We start from the raw sequence: 17866 nt of genomic DNA on the forward strand, positions 1-17866 counted from the left end.
GTCTGTGGGGTGCCTATAAGGGGGCGGTGCCTATAGGGCCCCTCACAGGGGGTGTCTGTGGGGTGCCTATGGGGCAGTGGTTCCTATAATAGAGCCCTGCATGGGCTGTCGTGGGAGGGGCCGTACAGTGTCTTATTGTGTTCTTATTTTGCTGTTAAAGTTCTAGGAAAAGAAAACTGGATATGCCATCCTGGTGTTACGCGAGTGGTCAATCGCCAGCCAGCTGATAGGTGACAGACTCCTGAAAATCACTTTGTGCTCTGCTTTGAGACTATTCATTTCTTAACATTTTCAATGGAAAAAGAATCGCCCCTGTTGCCAATCTGCAGTGGTTAAGAAACACTCCTCTACACACAGTGAGATCAGTAGAGACGTCCTTTATTAACAATGCACACCAGGGACATGGGATCCTTCCCAAAGATATCCACCTGCACGTTGCAATCAACAAATATTTATACATTGAATTCATACAGATTCAGTCTATACGATGCATATTCATTATCCTTTTCTCGATGATTGGTTCTTCTTCTCTCGCTTCTGATGCAAATTAGCATGGAGCCTCTGTCGTAGTCTTGTATTGTTCCCTTGTGAGTAGGGGGTATAATTTGGGTAGGTGGTCCGTGAGTCGGAGGTCTCGACCACTCCTCGAATTGACCATGTTTGGTCAAGGAACATGTCCTTGGCTCGTAGGCTCTTGGCTCGTACCTCCTTTGGTCACGATTCAAAGATTATACACAGCGGGAACCATCAGAAATCCTGTCTAGCAGACATCTTGGACTGCAACACATTATCCTTGTTTCTAACCACTAACAGATCATTGGTTAATGAATACCTCAGGTCTGGGACTTTACAGGAGTATCCTAGCAGCATTGGCAGTACAGACAATTTGATCATTTATTCCATTTGAGACTTATTTTCCCAAAATAATCATTAGTCTCTCCTACTAATATCCACTAATTAGAATTCTTGATATTCAAATCAAAATGGGAAAAGTAAGGGGACTTCTAAGCAGTATTCTAAAATCCTAAATCTGGTGATTTCTGCGACACCCCTGTTCTGTGCAATGTTTGAAACACCCCCGTTTCCAGCACCGGCCTCTCCCAGTGGTTGCACTGCTGTTGCCCTGAGGAAGCGCCGTGCGGGTGGGCCAGGGCTGTGACATTCGGTATGAGCAGCGGGACGACCCCCTGCAGGCAACTGCTCCCGGGCAGAGTCAGCAGCAGGCTCTGGCACCCCTTCCTCCAGAACACATCCTGGATATCGGGATGAGAAATGTAGGGCTGCATCAGCGCTGTGCAGGCGGGGCTCCCACAAAACACCTCTGTGCGGTGGGTGCTCCACTGTGGGTTGGTTTGTTTCTGTGGGGAGCTGCCCCTGTGTCTTAACTCTGAAAGGAAACCCGGGTTGTCCTGGGTTGTTTGCCTTGTTGTATTTTCCAGAATTGAAGGTGCAGTCAATTGAATTTGAGGCACACGTAAAACCCACCAAAGAACATGTTCTGAAGGCAAAGTGGAATTAACCTCTGCAGTGCACCGCTGTGCGATATTCTTGGGGCTCTGTTTTGTTTAATAGATGCTTTGATCTATCAAAGTCAGGCTGGGGAAACAGGTTTTAAACTGATGAAAATTTCGAGACCAAAATTTTTGTGAATAATCTGGATAGGTACTGCCTGGCAGGTGTCATACCCGTGTTTCTGAAGAGGTACTTTTCACTTGCTCTTAGTAATAGCTCCTTAAAATGTTTGCTAAACTGCCAAAACTCCCAGAGGTTAGAAAAGGACGAGTTGCCTTCTGATTGAGCCGGATCTTTCCGTTGAAACCTGTCCCTGTTCCATCTCCGTCATTTCTTTGGGTGTCAGAACTTCAAGCTTGTGATTTCTGTTGTAGGATGAAAGAGGGGCGTCTCAAGGAGTCAGTTTGTGAACAAAACAGACAAACAGCTGGTGCTGGGCACTCTTGTTCTAGTGTCTTGTTAGAAGGCTTGGAGGGGAGGTGACGATTTCATTACTGTGCTGTCACTCTTGTTTGTGTTTCAGGCCTGTTTGGGGACAGACTTCTGCAGTACCCGTCTGGAACTGGGAGTGAGTCGTTGGGGGTAGAGGAGTGTTACTGCCTTTGTTCTGAACATGTTTGCGTTGCTGCTGTGTTTTCTGTTTTCAGTCATGATGAGGTAGATGTGTTTGGGGTGTCCCTGCACCTCCTTCCTCCTCCGGGAGCTGCAGTGTTCATTGGAAAGTGTTGGAGTAGACAGGAGGTTTCTCAGCCTGCGCCTGCAAGCTTGTGTCCCTTTCCTGCTGCCGTGTGTCAGGGCCCTTGTGGATGTCTCTATTGTACTAGTGTGGTATTGTGGCAATTGAAGGCACGGGCTCAGGCTGAGGTGAAAGCTCACACGGAGACACCTTTGTTCAGCAGGCACACTTATTTATACCCAGCTGAGATACTGTATTTAGCAACAACCTACTTATACGCAGCGGAGATACTTTATTTAGTAACAAACTTACTTATACCCTCTTGCGAGCCCTGGTAACTGTTAACGTTCCCACGGCTTCCCGCCAACCAAAGCAACCGTGCCTGGCTGGCTTCCAAAGGTCGCCTCTGACTTACTCCTACATAGTATTTCCCTTCCATTTACGGCTCAGCCCCTTTCGGTCTCCCCACAGAGAACGCTGCCCACATTATCAGGGAAAAAACAGGCACGATGAAGACTCCACAACCAGTTCCAGAGCTCGGTCACCCTCACAGTACAAAAGTGTTTCCTGATGTTCAGAGGGAACCTCCTGTGTTTCGGTGTGTGCCCATTCCTGCGCACGTACACACATACCCTTATGTACGTCTCTTCCCTCCAGATCACGTGAAAGAAGTGTGCAAAACTGCCCTCAGGCGTGTTGCTCAGGCTGCTGCGGGGTGGCCGGCCTGTCTGTGCTGGCAGCGGAAGGGACCCCTCACAGTTTTAGGGCACCCTCTGGGGTTAATCAGACACGTGCCGTGTGCTGGTGCAAACGCCCAGTAGAGCTGTCGCGTGCTGGCTTCAGAATGTCTCTCTTTCCTTATTTTCATTTAATAAAAACCAAAACAAAACAGGACTTGCTTATCAATGCTCATGAAAGGGACTTAGCCCTGCGTTCCCTACGAGCTGCTGTTCAGGGGTGCCAGGACCTGCCCACCCGCCCCACCAAGCCCCTCCCAGCTGTGAGTGAGCGCAGGTCTCACTGCTGCAAGCTGGGGTGCCCCTGGGGTAACAAGGCGCAGGCACAGGGAGGGCAGAGCTCGCTTGCCCGGAGGAGAAGAGCGGGAACAAGGGGAAGAAAGCGAGTGCCTTCCGCTGTGTGAGAGAGTGACATTTCCCAGCACCCACTGCACTGGAGAGCTGGAGCAGACACTGGCAGCAGCACTGAGCTTGTAGGTACTGCGGGAGTTTAAAAGACAAGTCAGCTTCAAAGTGCCCGTGAGGTGCAAGAACGGGGTGAGATGAGCTGTGTTGTTGCTGTGTTTCCTCCCACATTTCTGAGTAGCTCGGAGCATGAACCTGTCCCCCAGTCTCCCCTGTCCTGGCCTCATGAACGTAGAGGAGCAGTTGGCAGAGCAGACTTTGGGGTCTGCTGATGCTGCTGCCTCCTGACTGTGAGAGGGAGAGAAAATGGGATTCTGAGGGAAGAAGAATCGCCTAAGGCGAACTGCAGAGGAAGTCAAGCACCAAGTAAGCTGATACCCAGACGCTTAAAGCTGGCCACCTGCTGTATTTCACCATGGCAGGGATTCCAACAGCACAACCTTTTACCTTGGATTGAAGATTCTTTTTTCTTAGATGTCTGAAAGAAGGTAATCTACAGCTGTTTGATGGATTTCCACTGACAGCTGAGGATTTAAAAGACTCCACCCTCTAAACTACATGTGACAGAACACTGAACCAATAAACTGCTGCTTAAAAGTAGAAATGGGAAAAAAATAGGAAAAGCTCTGATAGATTGACACCCACTGAAAAACAAATTTATTTCAGGAAAACTGTAAACAATATATACACAAAAAACTTAAAGGGGTTTCTCCTCTTGCTTACAGGAATGTACGTTCTTTTTGCTGATGTGCCAACACTCCCAACAGTTTTGACGTTACCCGCAATCGGTGCCCCTGGTGATATCACCATCCTTGGCCATGACTCTCCCAGAGCCGTACGTACTTTCCTGCTGTCCCTTCAGGTACAGTCGTGACAGCACCCTCTGGGTGCTCCTGTCTCTTGAACTGTGATGTGTGTACTTCTCTCTGGCCATTACTGAGCTCCATAGTTTTGTTTCCACCTCTGCATTAAAGAAATGTGTAGAAGTATTTAAAAAAAAAAAAATTAAGGACTATGTATAGGCTTCAGCTTAATCTCAGAAAAAACATTCAATATGCAAGCCTAAATGAAGGAAGAACTTAAAAATACGATGTTTGTGTAAAGCCTGTTAAGTGTCATCCCAGCTGGCTGGTACTCAAAAACCTGTTTCTGCAAAACTGACCTGACTTCTTTATACTTGAGAGCCTCTACCACACCTCTTCTGCACTAAGTCTATTGCTGCAGCAGGCCAAGCAGAGTGTAAACTGTGATGTTTTGAGTGCTCTCAGTTATCAGCTGTCCGTCAGACCTGCCTGCCGCACCACCTTGGTTCTCCCATGTTCTCCAGAACTATGCACAAGCGAGAAAAATCCCTCAGATTAGGGTAGGAGGAAATACACACGGCTATTCAGCCTTTATGTCTCCTCCAAGCTATCAAAAAACAACAAAATCCAACTTTCCAGCAGTACATCCATGTTTACAGTGCAGTATGTTCCAGTGTGAACTTCTCGAGCTGGCTCTGTCACCACGCCCTGCCTCTGTCAGTGAGCCCAAACTGCTCCTCTCCCAGCAGCAGCCTCGGGCACCTGAAGAGGTAAAGCTGCTGGATATGAACAGCAGCGCTGTCTGGAAAGACACTTTCTTCTGCCCATCCCTAAATAATTCTTCATAGTTTGATCAGGGAAGGTAATTTCTTTCTTGCCATCAGGAAATGCTTCTCTGAAGTGTCTTTGGGGACAATATGCTGATTTATGCAGGTGTGTATCTGGGCAGCAATTCTGAGGAGTGGCCGGGTTGGCTGATTTCTTTCCCATTCGTCCGTTTGGAAACTGCAAGACCTCTAAGCCGTCAGAGTATGTCTGAGCTTCAGCATAATAATAACTCTGCAGAAACCAGTTCAGATTTGACATAACTGGTGAGAAATTTTATATGCGTGTGTCCACGTCTGCCTAAATACCGACAGAAAAATGCAGAAGACGGAGGGTATCGCCGCTGTTGGATCAGGCGTAACTGCTTCACACCCCACTGAAGAAGGTCGTAGTTACGGTCTGCCCATCAGGACCCGCTTTTTTCCATGTCCCACTGGGGAAAAACAGGGGCTGAGCCGCATTTTTCCCAACCTTTTCAACCGAACAAGTACATTACGGAGAGGTCAGCATTGAGCCATCGCACTCACCTGCTCTTTCCTCTTTCACAGCTCTGCCCTGTGGAGTTTCAGAGGGCCAAGCTCTCATTTCTGGCCGTGTCTCCTCGCTGTCTGCATATGCAGGTCCAGGTGGTCGTGACCCATGAGCTTCATTAGGAGAGGTGTCCTGAAGTGACACCGGGCATGGAGCATAACCTCAAATCAAGCTTTGTCTTTACACACGATTTCTTTCCTAGGCTGACAGGTATTTTAGGAAACCAGGAGCATCAGGGGAGGAAGATAAGGCTGGGAAGGCATAAACACAATCCGGGTTTTATGCAACTCCAGTGTAATTGAAGCGGTGAGACAGACGGAGATCCAGCAATAACGGGGGGTCTGTGGTCAGCTGTAGTCCGGACCGAGGCGGAATTCAGTGGTGTGTTGTAGCACGGTGCTCCGCTGCCTTGAGTCGTCCACATCAAGGTGTGAAGCAACTGATGAAGGCTCCTAAAGCCTGAACGCTGCCTGCAGCAAGGAACCGCAGAATTAATTCAGCTGTTCACAAGGTGCTTGTGCCTGGACAGTGACCGTCCCAGCCGAGCGCTCGCTGAGTTAAGCAATAAACTCACTTCTGTGTCTCTGTCCCCTCCTGTCCCTCCGTGTCCCACTTGTGTCACTCCCCATGTCCCCAACCAGCTTTTGATTGCAGGGCTCTGTGTGTGTGTATGTCTGGGCCCCCCCTCATTCTCTATTGGAATGGTTGGTGGCCACCTGATATCCTGGATAACAAGGAAAAATGCCCACGGCTCGGGACTGTTCATTCTGACACCATTTTGCAGCTCCTGTTGTTTTGTAAGCGGGAGAAGCAGCGGGATGAGGTGCCCTGGGTGCAGCTGGTTTCACGTGACGAAATATTGATGCGATCCAGCAGAGACGGGGGTCAGTGTGGAGAGATTCAAATGGCTCTTCCTGAGGTGAGCTCTGGAGTGCAGCAAGGATTGCTGCGCTGCTGCTCTGCTGTGTGCAGGGCTGTGGCGTTAAAAGCTTCAGAGTGAGGAGGAGGAAGATGGGGAAAGGCTATGGGTGCTAAAAGGCAGGCTTGGAGCCTAAAAAGGAGGATGTGGGCCCTACAAATGGGGCTTTCCAGCCTAAAAATGGGTCTTTGGGTGCTGAAATTGAGGCGTTGGACATGAAGAAAATGAGGCTTTGAGCCCTAAGGGAGAAGCTTGTACACTAAAAGGAGGGTTTGGACCGTAAAAATGCGTCTTTCAGAACTCAAACTGAGACTTTGAGCCCTAAAAGAGGGATTTGGACCCTCCAAATGCGGGTTTGGACTCACAATGCAGCTTGGGCCCTAAAAATGCCTGGCAAGATCCTAAAAACGAGGCTGTGGAGCCTGAAAGTGAGATTTTGCAAGTCAAGCTGACCTTTTGGACCCTAAAAATGAGGCTTTGGACATGAAGAAAATGAAGCTTTGTTCTCTAAGGGAGGAGTTTGTACCCTAAAAGGAGGGTCTGGAGCATAAAAATGAGGCTTTTGGGACAAAAAATGGCACTCCGAGCAGGGCGGGAGCAGGGCAGGGACAAAACTCAGTGCCTCAAGTGGGGCAGGAGCAAAGCTAGCCACCCTGATTTGGGCAGGGGCATAAAGAGCCACCGGAGCAGGGCTGGAGTAAATCCAGGCAGCCTGTGTGGAGAAGGGGCAAAAGGAGCCTCCCCAAGCAAGGGAGGGGAAGAACCGAGGGGGACACGATGAGCAAAAGGCGCCCGAGCAAGGCTGTGGCCAAACGGGCTGCCCCAGCGGGGGATAAAAAGAAGAAAGTCTCCCCGGGTGGAGCAGGGGCAGAACGAACTGCCCTGAGCTGAGCAGGAGGAAAACCAACTGCCCCGAGTGGACACTGGGAAAACTGGATGACCTCAGTTTGGGGCAGGGGCCAAACCGGCCAGTTCAAGTGGGGCAGGAATAGCAACCAGCTGCCTCGTCGGGGCAGGAGCAAGACTCACTGCCCGCGGAGCAGGAACAAGGGGTTGGAGCAGACGTCCCGAGCGGGGACAGCCCAAAGCTACGCAGGCCAGGCTGGGCAGGAACAAAACTGCCTCCAGGCACCGCGAGCGGGGATCTGGCTCGACAGAGAAGAAAACGTCAAAGGAAAAACCCATGGAGACCACCAAAGAACCAGAGCCTCCCACTTTCCTTAGTATTGCAGCCAGCAGGGAAGTACCACATGAGACTTCTGGTAGCGTGGAAGTAGAAGCCCTGACCCCAACGGAGGAGGCAGCACCCCAAAGCCTTCCAGGTCAGGGCAAACCAGAGGGCAGTGACTGTGGCTGCAGGAAATCAGCGAGATCTGCAAAGGTGCTCTTGGTAAAAGCCTGGTGTCAGAGGGCCTGCTGACATGCCTGCACGCTGGTGTGGACAGAGGTGGGTGGCTTTGGTGGTTCGTTTACAGCCTGAACTGCAAAAGCCTGGCTGGAGTGGGTGGAAAAGCCAAAGTCCGTGTTTAAGGTGGAGTTTGAGGACTGTGTGATGGGAATGCTGGGCCTGGTCACCTGAGATGCTGGGGGCAGGTGGAGGTGATGGATTCCACGGTCCAGGGCAGGTCTTCTGGAGTCCTGCTGTCTGTGTTCCTACTTACTTCAGAAACTTAACGTCTCCCCTTTTGTCCCTCACGGTCTGAGAGGCAGCTTTTTGACTGAAGGCTCTGTTGGTTCATTTGTCAGCCTGCTGACAGAGGGATGCAGGAGCTCTGTCATCTGTAACCCTAAACAATTCGCGTGTTGCTATGGAAACAGCTCTTGTGGTTGTGAGCGGAGTTCACAGTCCTGTGAGAGGCAGATGGGTGTGCTTTGGTGGTGAGCTTTGCTGCAGGTGGTGAGCGAGAACCCTTTACCTCGTGGAAGTATAAATTTGAGATAATTTCTGGAAGATTTCAGTGAGACGTCTTGAAATGTATTTTTCTGATTAGTAGAGCTATAGGTGTAACTAGAACAGTCAGAAAAGAAAAAGATATTTCTGACTTAGGGAAATTGATTAGTGTAAATCTCCTCATCTCTTTCTCTTCTTTTCTACCTCAAGAGATCCTGACTTTAGAGGTAGTATAAAGACCGGGGGCGAGGAGGAGCTAGTGGCCAGTATCATCATTATCCAGGTTAAAATAAACAAATAAATAATCTGTAACACTTTCAGGAATGTCAGGCATCACGAGTTGCAGTACTGAAGGGGTACACAAGTTCCTTCTGAGCCCACTTTGTTTGGGTGCCTTTTCTAAAGATGAGAAAAAATTTTCTGCCTTCATCCCAGGAAAAAGAAGCTCAGGAAAAGGCAAGTCCTCAAATCAAAAAAAAAGTGGCCTTTTTCCCAAAGTGGACCAAGTGGGAACAAAAACTGGAAAAAAGCCGTTTGGTTTCGGTCGAGTTGTGGATTAACACTGTCCAAAGCTTTAGTTAGGTCAGTGTGGTAACTGAAGCGTGAGCTCTCTTCATTGCAGCCGAGGGAACTGCATCCAACACTCAAATAATCACAGTTAGTCAGAATTCCTGAAAATTACTGACCCCACTGGGCTGAGCCATGTTCTGGGTACCTGCTGCTTATGTACCAAAGTAGTTCCTTTGAGATCTTTCCTGGGTTACACTACCATAAACAGATTTAAATGACATTATTTACTCCCTTTAAAAAAAGGTGCAATATTTACCCACTCAAGAGGTGGTGAAGAGGGTTACTTATATTTTGAGAGCACTTTGGAAGCAGCATTTAACGTTCTGTGTAGATGTTCAGTCATCCTAAACAGAATTAGACTAGAAAGAATGATCTCTCTGCCCGCTTGGAGAGATTGCATATGGAGGAAGAGTAAACAATTTTCTAATATTGACAAATAATTGTGATAAACATATGATTTTTCCATGGTAGAGACAAGATGTTTAAACTGTTCGCATTCACTGTGAAGAAATTAAATGTATTGGAAGAATAATTGATGATTACAAATGCATTAAAACTTAGCAAGGCTCCACAGAATTACTTTTCCATTATCTAACTTCTCCAGGATGTTAAGTGAATAAAAGCAGAGACATGTTTTTGTTTGTTGGTTTTGGGGTGTTGTTCCCCGCCCTCCCCCCCACTAGGGCTGTATGCTTTAGTGTGGTATATTTTGGAGTAAATGGTGCCAGAACAAATACAAAGCTAATTCCCACCCCAAAGCATCAGGTTTTAGAATATCCCCAGAAGATTGAATCATTTGACATTTTTCTTCTGCTTTGAATTGTTGTTGTTTTCTTTCTGGTGTAAGGACTTTTCTGTGAGGTTTATTTACTGGCTTTATTGTCCTTTTTTGTTTGTTTCCCTCGCAGAACAGACACATTTCCTGTATGAATCTGTGCAGCGAACAGAGCTGAAGTCACCAGTCTGACATTGATTTTTTTCCCTAATTTTAATGTATGCAGCTGATGTAATCCATGTGTACTGACTGAGGAAGGCAGAGGCTGCAGTGTACGTTCTCATCACAAAGCTGGATTAACATATACTAGTTTGGTGCTTACAGTGTGTTTGCGCTGCTTCTTTCCCGGACTCATCCCAGAAGGGTTTGGGCTGGAAGGGGCCTCCAAGGCCACCGAGTGCCACCACCCGCTGCCCTGGGCAGGGACACCTCCCACCAGCCCAGTCGCTCCCAGCCCCGTCCAGCCTGGCCTGGAGCCCTGCCAGGCAGGGGCAGCCCCAGCCGCTCCGGGCAGCCTGTGCCAGCGCCTCGCCGCCCTCCCGGGAAGAGTTTCCTCCCCGTATCTCACGGGAGGGAAGCGCCCCGCAGCCCCCGGCCCCGCCGCTGTCCCGCAGGGCAAACGTCCCCGCAGCGGCCCCGGCCCCGCGCCCGGCGCCCGGCGCCCCGCTCCGGTCGGAGCCGTTTCTGCCCGCGCTGCCGGTGCCGCCGGGAGCGCGGCCGCGCGGTTCCCTCGGCTCGGGGCCGGCGCCGTCGGGCCCCGGGGGGCCGTGGGAAGGGGCTGCCAGGGCGGGCGGCGGTGCCGCCGCGGGGGAACCCCCAGAGCGCCCGGCCCGGCCCCGGCCCGCCCGTGCCTTGGCCGAGCTGGGCTCTGCCCACGGGGCGGGGGGAGAGAGCCCGGGAAGGGGCAGTGTCCTCCTTCCCTCTCACGCCGCTTTCGCCGCTCCTGCTCCTTCCCCCGGCCCCTCCTCGCCCTCCTCCGGAGCGGCAGGACCCGGGCAACAGGGCCAGAGCCCCTTCCCGGAGGGGCCCGGATAGCGGGCACAGCGGAGCGGAGCGGGGAGGTCGGAGCGAGGGGGCGGGGAGCCGCGGGGCCGCCGGCTGCGGCGCGGGGGAGAGGGGAGAGAGGAGAGGGGGCCGACTGCTCCCCGCTCCCGCGGGGAAACTAGTGCCGGGGACACGAGGGGAGGAGGGGAGCGCCGCTCTCCCGGGCTCCGCGGCGGCAGTGGCCCCCGCGAAAATCAAGTCCCGGAGCTGTCTGGGGATCGGGCGCGCAGCAGCCCACCCACCTCCCGCGGCCCAACCCGGCCCCCGGCCGTTGCCCCTCCAGGCGTTTCTCGAGCCGGCCCGGGATAATCGACGGCGGGGCCGGGAAGAGGGGACGAGCGGGCGGGGAAGCGCCGCTGCCGCTAGAGCTCGTCACAGCGGAGCGCCGGGTCGGCACGACAGCGCCGGCGAAGCGCTGCCAGCGGGAGGGGAGAGCTTCGGCCGGCAAGTCGCGGCCGGACGGGATCGGGCCCCTCGCCGGTCCCGGGGAGGCCAGCGGCCGCCCGGCAGCAGTCGCCTCTCCCTCGGGGGCACCCGCGCCCGTCCCCGCCGCACCCCCTGCAGAGCTCCACCTTTTACGGCGGCGCCGGGGGGGGCAAAGAAAAGAGGGGGTTTGCGGGGGGTGCAGGGGCGAGAGCCCCCCCGCCCCGGGCACGGCGGGACCGGGGCGCGGCGGGAGCATCCCCGGCACCGGGCAGCCCTGGCGGCGGGTGTCCGTCCGCCCCGCAAACGCCCGGGGAGGGCAGGGTGGGCAGCAGCGGCACCCCCTACACCGCCCGCAGCCGTCCCGGAGCGGGCGAGCCCCGCCGGCGCTGCCCCGGGACGGGGAGGCGAGGACGGGCGGGTCCCCCCGCGGGAGCTCGGCCGCCGCCGGCCCCGCCGCTCCCCTCCCTCCCCCCGAGCGGCGGGGACAGCCCGGCCGCCCGCCCAGAGCTCGGCTCTCCCGGGGGGCTCCGGGCCGCCCCTGGCAGCGGGGCTGGAGGAGCAGCGGGGCCCCGGGCGGGCTCAGGGAGAGCATCGCTCCGCTCCGCACCCGGCCCCCGGCCCGGTCCCGAGGAGCGGCGCCGAGGGCTGCTTCCCCCGCCTCGGCCGGAGGACTCGGGTCTCACCGCGCCTCGGAAGGGGCGGCGGGTTCCGCCGCCGGAGCCCGCGCGCGGTGCCGGCCTTGCCTGGGACAGCGAGCCGGGAACGGCCGTGGGAGCCGGGTCCCGCCACCGGCAGCCAGAGGAGCCGCGGGGGAGAGCGGGAGGCCGGGCCGGGAGGGCGCGGGCTGCGCAGGGGGAGAGAGCGCAGCGGCTGCCGCCCGTCGGGGCTCCTGCCGGCCCGCCGGGAAAGGAGCCCCGGAGCCCGGACAGCGCGCTGGGTGCGCCTGACGTCACCCCGCCGGGCTGTTCGCCCTTTTTTCCCCTCAATCTGGCCAAGCTCAGCAGCAGCTCGTACACAGGAGTTACCCTTTTCCTCCAGCTGTCGAACAGTCGAATAATGCTTTGTTGTTACCTTTGACATTGAACTACGAATTCCCGTAGATCAACGGCCAGAAAGTCAGAAGAATTGGTGATTCGGGACTTCAGTACCCTTGGGGAAAAAGGGAAAAGGCCGGTGGTTCAGCCCGGCTCTTCCCTGTCTGATTCGTTACTATTATTCTATCTGGTGATGTGGATGGACGGAGAGACTCACTCTGAGCCCAGACGAGCCGGTTTATAAACACCACCGCCTGAAGGGCTCCGTTTATACTTTGTCAAAACGACAAAACGGTGGAGACGTGCGGGGACAGCGCGATGGCGGGACCGCAGGAAAGGTCCTGTAAGAGCATGACCGGCTTGTTAATCGATTAATGTTTATTGAGTGTAAATATTTGGTAAAGTTTTTAGGAAAACAGGCGATTCTAAATGATTAGACCAGTCAGCAGGGCTTTTGAATAACGCATCCCATTAAATACATCTAAATATCTCTGTAGCGATTGCTTTATTCGCAGGGCATCCCCCGCACCTTTCTCTCCCGTTCATTTGTTCTTCCGCCGCCGGCAGCTGGTTTCTTCTTGGCGCCTTCGCCTGAATATCAGGATCCCCAAATACGTGTTTCTCCCTGTACTTATAAACCGAACGTTTACAGAAAATGCTCTTTCAGCCTTGACATCGGGAGCGGTAATCACTTGGAAATTTCGAGTCGGAAGCAAAACTATGAAACTAAGGGGAAACCGAACTGAGCGCGTATACATTTTGCTGGCTGGTGACTTCTGGTTTGTAGACAGCATTTAGTTTAGACAGATTTGATTAGAGACGTATTTTTCCCAATAAAAGCCTTTTCTTTCTGTTTCAAATTACAAACGCTTTTCTCCTCCCTCCTTCCCTCCCCCCCGCCCCCGCGCCCCAGTGCATGATTTTCACGTTTCCTTATTTCCACCGGAAAAAGGCGATTATTTCCCATCGCTTTCCCCCATCCATCCTCAATCTCGCTACAAAAAGAACGGATATTATTATCACTAATGACGCACCCGAAAGGCGCCTGCGGGGCGCGGGGTGCCGGGGAGCCCGCTCCGCTCCGTCCCCGGCCGCGCTCCCGCTCGGGGGGGGCCGAGGGACGGCCGAGCTCAGGGGACACGCCGAGAGGGCAGGGCCGAGGGCTCGCACCCCGAGGCGCGAATCCTTTTAACGGCAACGACTGACGTGAATCAGCGAGAGACCGGGCCTTCTCCTCGCCCGGCTCCGACCTGGCAGCTCGGCATCGCCCACCGTCCCCAAACCCTCTCCCGGTCCCTGCGCCCGGCGGAGACCAGCCGGGAGCCGGGACCCCCGCAGCGCCCGGGGGACAGAGCCGCGTCCCAGGGCCCGCCCCGGCGGCAGCGCTCAGCCCCGGCCCCGCCGTCACCGCCGCGCCCCTCCCCCGGGACGCCGCGGCTCGGCAGTGACCGACTCCGGCCGGAGCGGCTGCCACCTCCCCCCAAACCGCGCTCGGCCCCTCACAGACACCCCGCTCTCTGCCTGTAAACCGCCCGCGCCAGCGCGCCCCGCGGAGGCGTGCGGAGAGCGGAGCGCTCACGGCAGCCGCTCCCGCCGGCCCCTCCCGCGGACGCGGGGCTCGGGGGGTCCCGCTGCCGTCCCCGCCTCCCGCCCCCGCTCCCCGCCGTTCCCGGGGCCGGTCCGCCCGCGGCAGAGGCGAGCCCGGCCGGTGGCTGAGGGCGCCGGGCGGGACGTGCCGGGCGCCGGGCGAGTCCCCGCCGGCTGCGGCTCCGCTGGGAGCGCGGGGGCGGGCGGGGCAGGGCAGGAGGGAGGAGACCGGCAGGGCGGGGGCTGGGCTGCGGGGGCTGGAGCGTTCCACAGCCACGACCCCCTGTCACTCCTCCCACCGTTCGGCACCCGAGGCCCGTGCTCAGCCTCCGGCCCGGCAAGGCTCCCCTCGGCGGAGCGGGGACGGTCCCGCAGCTCCACCGCGGCGGGCGGCAGAAACCAGCACCGGAGCGCCCCGGGGCAGCACAGACAGCTACCGCGGCCCTCGCTCCGCACCCTGGAACGCAACAGCTCCGCTATTTCAGTCAGAACTGCTGACAGTGAGGGAGAGTTCAAATCCCTGACAGACAGAGGTGCCTCTCTCAAACGGTCCTTCGCCGGCACAGACCGGCTCACGCACGGGCAGACCAGGCGCCAGCAGGGGCTCCCCGGGGGCCCGCTCTGTCCCGGGAACCGCGCTGCGCACCCCTCTCGCTCAGACGGACACGACCAGCGGCAGCACCGCGGGGGCCGGGGCGTCTCTGCGCGTTCGCCGCGGGGAAAGGAGCTTCGTCAGCGCCTGGGCTCTGCCCCAGCCGATGCTGAACCAGACCCGACGGGACCTCCTGGGCTGCAGCATCTCCCCCCGCAGCGAGGAGCAGGCGAGGCGCAGCGGCTCCCGGCCGGGCTCTCACGCACAGGGTCGCGGCGAGCGGCTGCAGCCTCCCCCTGCCCCGCGGGGAGGAACTTGCCCAACTTTCGCAGTGTCGCAGCCCGGGGCTTCTTCCAAAGCGCCCCCACCCTCCTTCTGCCCTCGCAGTCATAACCCCTTCGTTATCCTTGTCTGCACTTTGAACAGCAAAACCAACAGCCCGCGCCTCTTCCACACCTAATCCCCTGCCGGCTTTTCCTCTGGGCAGGAACAGCAGCCGTCGGCACAGTTGCCGTTTAACCGCCGCCGGGAGCTCAGCCCCACACAGCCGCTGCTCACTTTCCCCCGGTGGGACGGCGGAGAGAATCGGAGGAGTAAAAGTGAGAGAACTCGTGGGTGGAGATAAAGGCCGTTTAAGAGGCAAAGCAAAAGCTGCGCACACAGGCAAAGCGAGACAAGGGCTCCAGTCACCCCTTCCCATCGGCAGGCAGGCGTGCAGCCCCCTCCAGGAGAGCCGGGCTCCACCACGCCTTACGGGTACTTGGGCAGACAAACGCCACCGCTCCCAACGTGTCGCCCTTCCTTCTTCTTCCCCCAGCTCTTTACTGCCGAGCATGACGTCACACGGTACGGCACAGTCCTCCGGTCAGCTGGGGCCCGCTGTCCCGGCTCTGTCCCCTCCCAAATTCTTCCGCACGCCCGGCCTGCTCGCTGCTGGGGCAGTGGGAGAAGCAGAAAAGACCCGGACGCTGTGCAAGCACTGCTCAGCGGGAATGAAAACTTCCCGGGATTATCGGCTCTGATGCCAGCACAAAGCCATCGTCCTTTGGTCATCAAAGAAAAAAAAAAAAAAAAAAAAGAAAAAGAAAAAAGCGCGGGACAAGCTGTTTTTTCCCCCACAAGGCTCCCAGGCGGGGAGAGCAGGACGGGCTGACCCAAGCTCCAGCCCGGCCATGTCGGAGCCGCCTCACTCCTCGCCACGGCCCGTCCCGACCCTGACGCGAAGCCACCGCAGCCCCAGGGCGCACCCCTGGGGGCCCTGGCTCGGGAGGGAGCGGGGCCGAGCCGGAACGGCTCCCAGACCGCCTGGCCCGCACGGACGGGGCAGCCCCGCGGAAACCTCTACCGCGCCCTTCGCTCCACACCCGCAGCGAAACCGCTCGCCACCCGGGGGGCCCCTCCCCGCGCCCGGGCCGGGCCGGGCCGGGCGGCTCCCGCACGGACGCTGCCGCCGCCTGCCGCCCCCCCCGCCGCTACCCGAGGCCCAAAGACGCCCCTGCCCCGGTCCCGCCGCGGGCACCGCGGCCCTGCCTGCCCCGGTCCCCGGCGCTCCCGCTCGGCCGACGGCTCCTCCTGCCCCGCGGGCACCGGCACCCGCGGCCCGGCCGGCCCCGCGCGGGTCCGCGCTGCGCCTGCGCCGCCCCGCGCCCCGGGCAGCGGAGTCCGGCACCGCCCGCCCGCCGGGAGCCCCGCGACGCCGCCGGGGCCGGGGCCGCCGCTCCCCAGCAGCCCCCAGCGAGCAGCCGGTGGCTCCGCCGCTCTCCGCCGCCCAGCCCGGCCTCCAGCCCAGCCCCGGGCCGGCCCCGCTCTCCCCAGCGGCGGCCCCCGCCGCGGCAGCGCCGCCCCGCCCCCGCCGGCCCTCCTCCAGAGCCATCAGCACCGCTGGCACCGCACGTGACGTCAGCTGTAAATTCCAGGCCCGACTGCCGAGCTGCAGGCATTCCAGTCACAGCCTTGTCAGGCTCATAAGCCTTCACGGGCTGTTTCACCGCCGTCCTCGGCTCCAAGATCCCTCCCAGCACTCCCGCCCGCACACCCTTTCTTCTTGAAGGCTGCCACAAAGGGAACCAAGGAAAAAATCACGTTCAAAAGTCCAATCTAAAGAGTGAGGAGTAAAAGCAAAACCCAGAACTGTTAAGATAATCGCTGTTCAGAGGACAAATTAATGTGCAAGGTGCCTCAGGCACCAACGGTTTGGCTCTTCCCACAACTAACACGAGCAACCCCGAATGCAGGCAAAGCTCTCAAGGGCAGGGTAAACAGCGTGTTGTTCTTTGTTCTCCTCAGCCCCACTCACCCACTGGTTAGATACCCTTGTTAACTGAAACGGGACTTCAAGACTTACCTGTTCATTCTCAAAATGTTAAATGCTAAAGGAACACTGTTTAAAAATTCTGCAAATATTCTTTACTTGAAGTTTCTGGTTTACATTAAATAGGTGTATGCTGGTGACTGGCTAATTATTTGAAAGAGCTCCAGGCCATATTTATTACTTCCTTACCAAGCAGCCAGCAGACACCTCATATAAAACGAGAACAACAGAAAGCAGGTCAGGGAGTTTCATCTCCCGAACCAGGACTCTTTGTCTAGGAAAACATTCTGCTCTACAGGCAGAGGAAGAATGACGTGTTACACACAGATAATTACTGTTTGATCCCCAAACTGCACAAGTAAAACACAGTTGAATTATTGATGAAATGAGCCTTCAGGGTACATGAAAGCATAAAGTGTAAATATTTCCTGAACTGCCAGAAGTTCAGCTGTCTGACAAATACCAAAAAACATGGGGAAATGGGAGACTGAACCTCCCCCCCTTCTGTCTGCTCGTAATGCAGCAAAAGAGAAACCACAAGATCAAGTTGATGTTCAGCTGCTCGGCCAATAGGAAGGGAAAGTGCCTGTCACAGAGCCCTGATAGCGTCACCTTGACAAAAGCTCCTCCACTGGGTGACACTGCGGTATCATCTCTAATCTGGTAAAGTCAGTCAGGAAGTGCTCTGAGAGATGCACGGCCAGATTGGAATGCATCCTGTCTGATAGAGAGGAAAATGAAATATGAAGACAATTCTTTCATTTACAGCCTGAGCAAGGAAACCCACCAACTCACATTAAATGCTGGTAACACCAGCAAGGATACAGTCACAATTATAATCTCAGCTATAAACAAACATACTGTCATTCAAAATTTCTTAGCTACGTACAATTACAAATAACACGTTATAATGACCCATGAGATTTCCAATCAACAGAATCGCTGTTAAGCTCCATCAGAGAGGCCACACAGAGTAACTCATTGTATCTTTCCATTTTGCATAGTTAAGACCAGAATGAACTACAACTGTTAAAAGAGAACAACAATCATTTATTAACATACAGCCGAATAATACCAGTCCAGTTTGGAAAACAGGGAGTAGATTGATGTGACATTCTAACTTATTCTGAAGCAACAGGAAAAACCGGCCTCACCACAAGAATGGGACAGCTGTACACACATGGACATACAGAGTTGATTTTTTTTTTAACAGAACAGAGTCTAATTC

Source organism: Leptosomus discolor, unplaced genomic scaffold, assembly GCF_034619465.1.
Source record: "Leptosomus discolor isolate bLepDis1 unplaced genomic scaffold, bLepDis1.hap2 HAP2_SCAFFOLD_134, whole genome shotgun sequence".
Classification (NCBI taxonomy): Eukaryota; Metazoa; Chordata; class Aves; order Leptosomiformes; family Leptosomidae; genus Leptosomus; species Leptosomus discolor.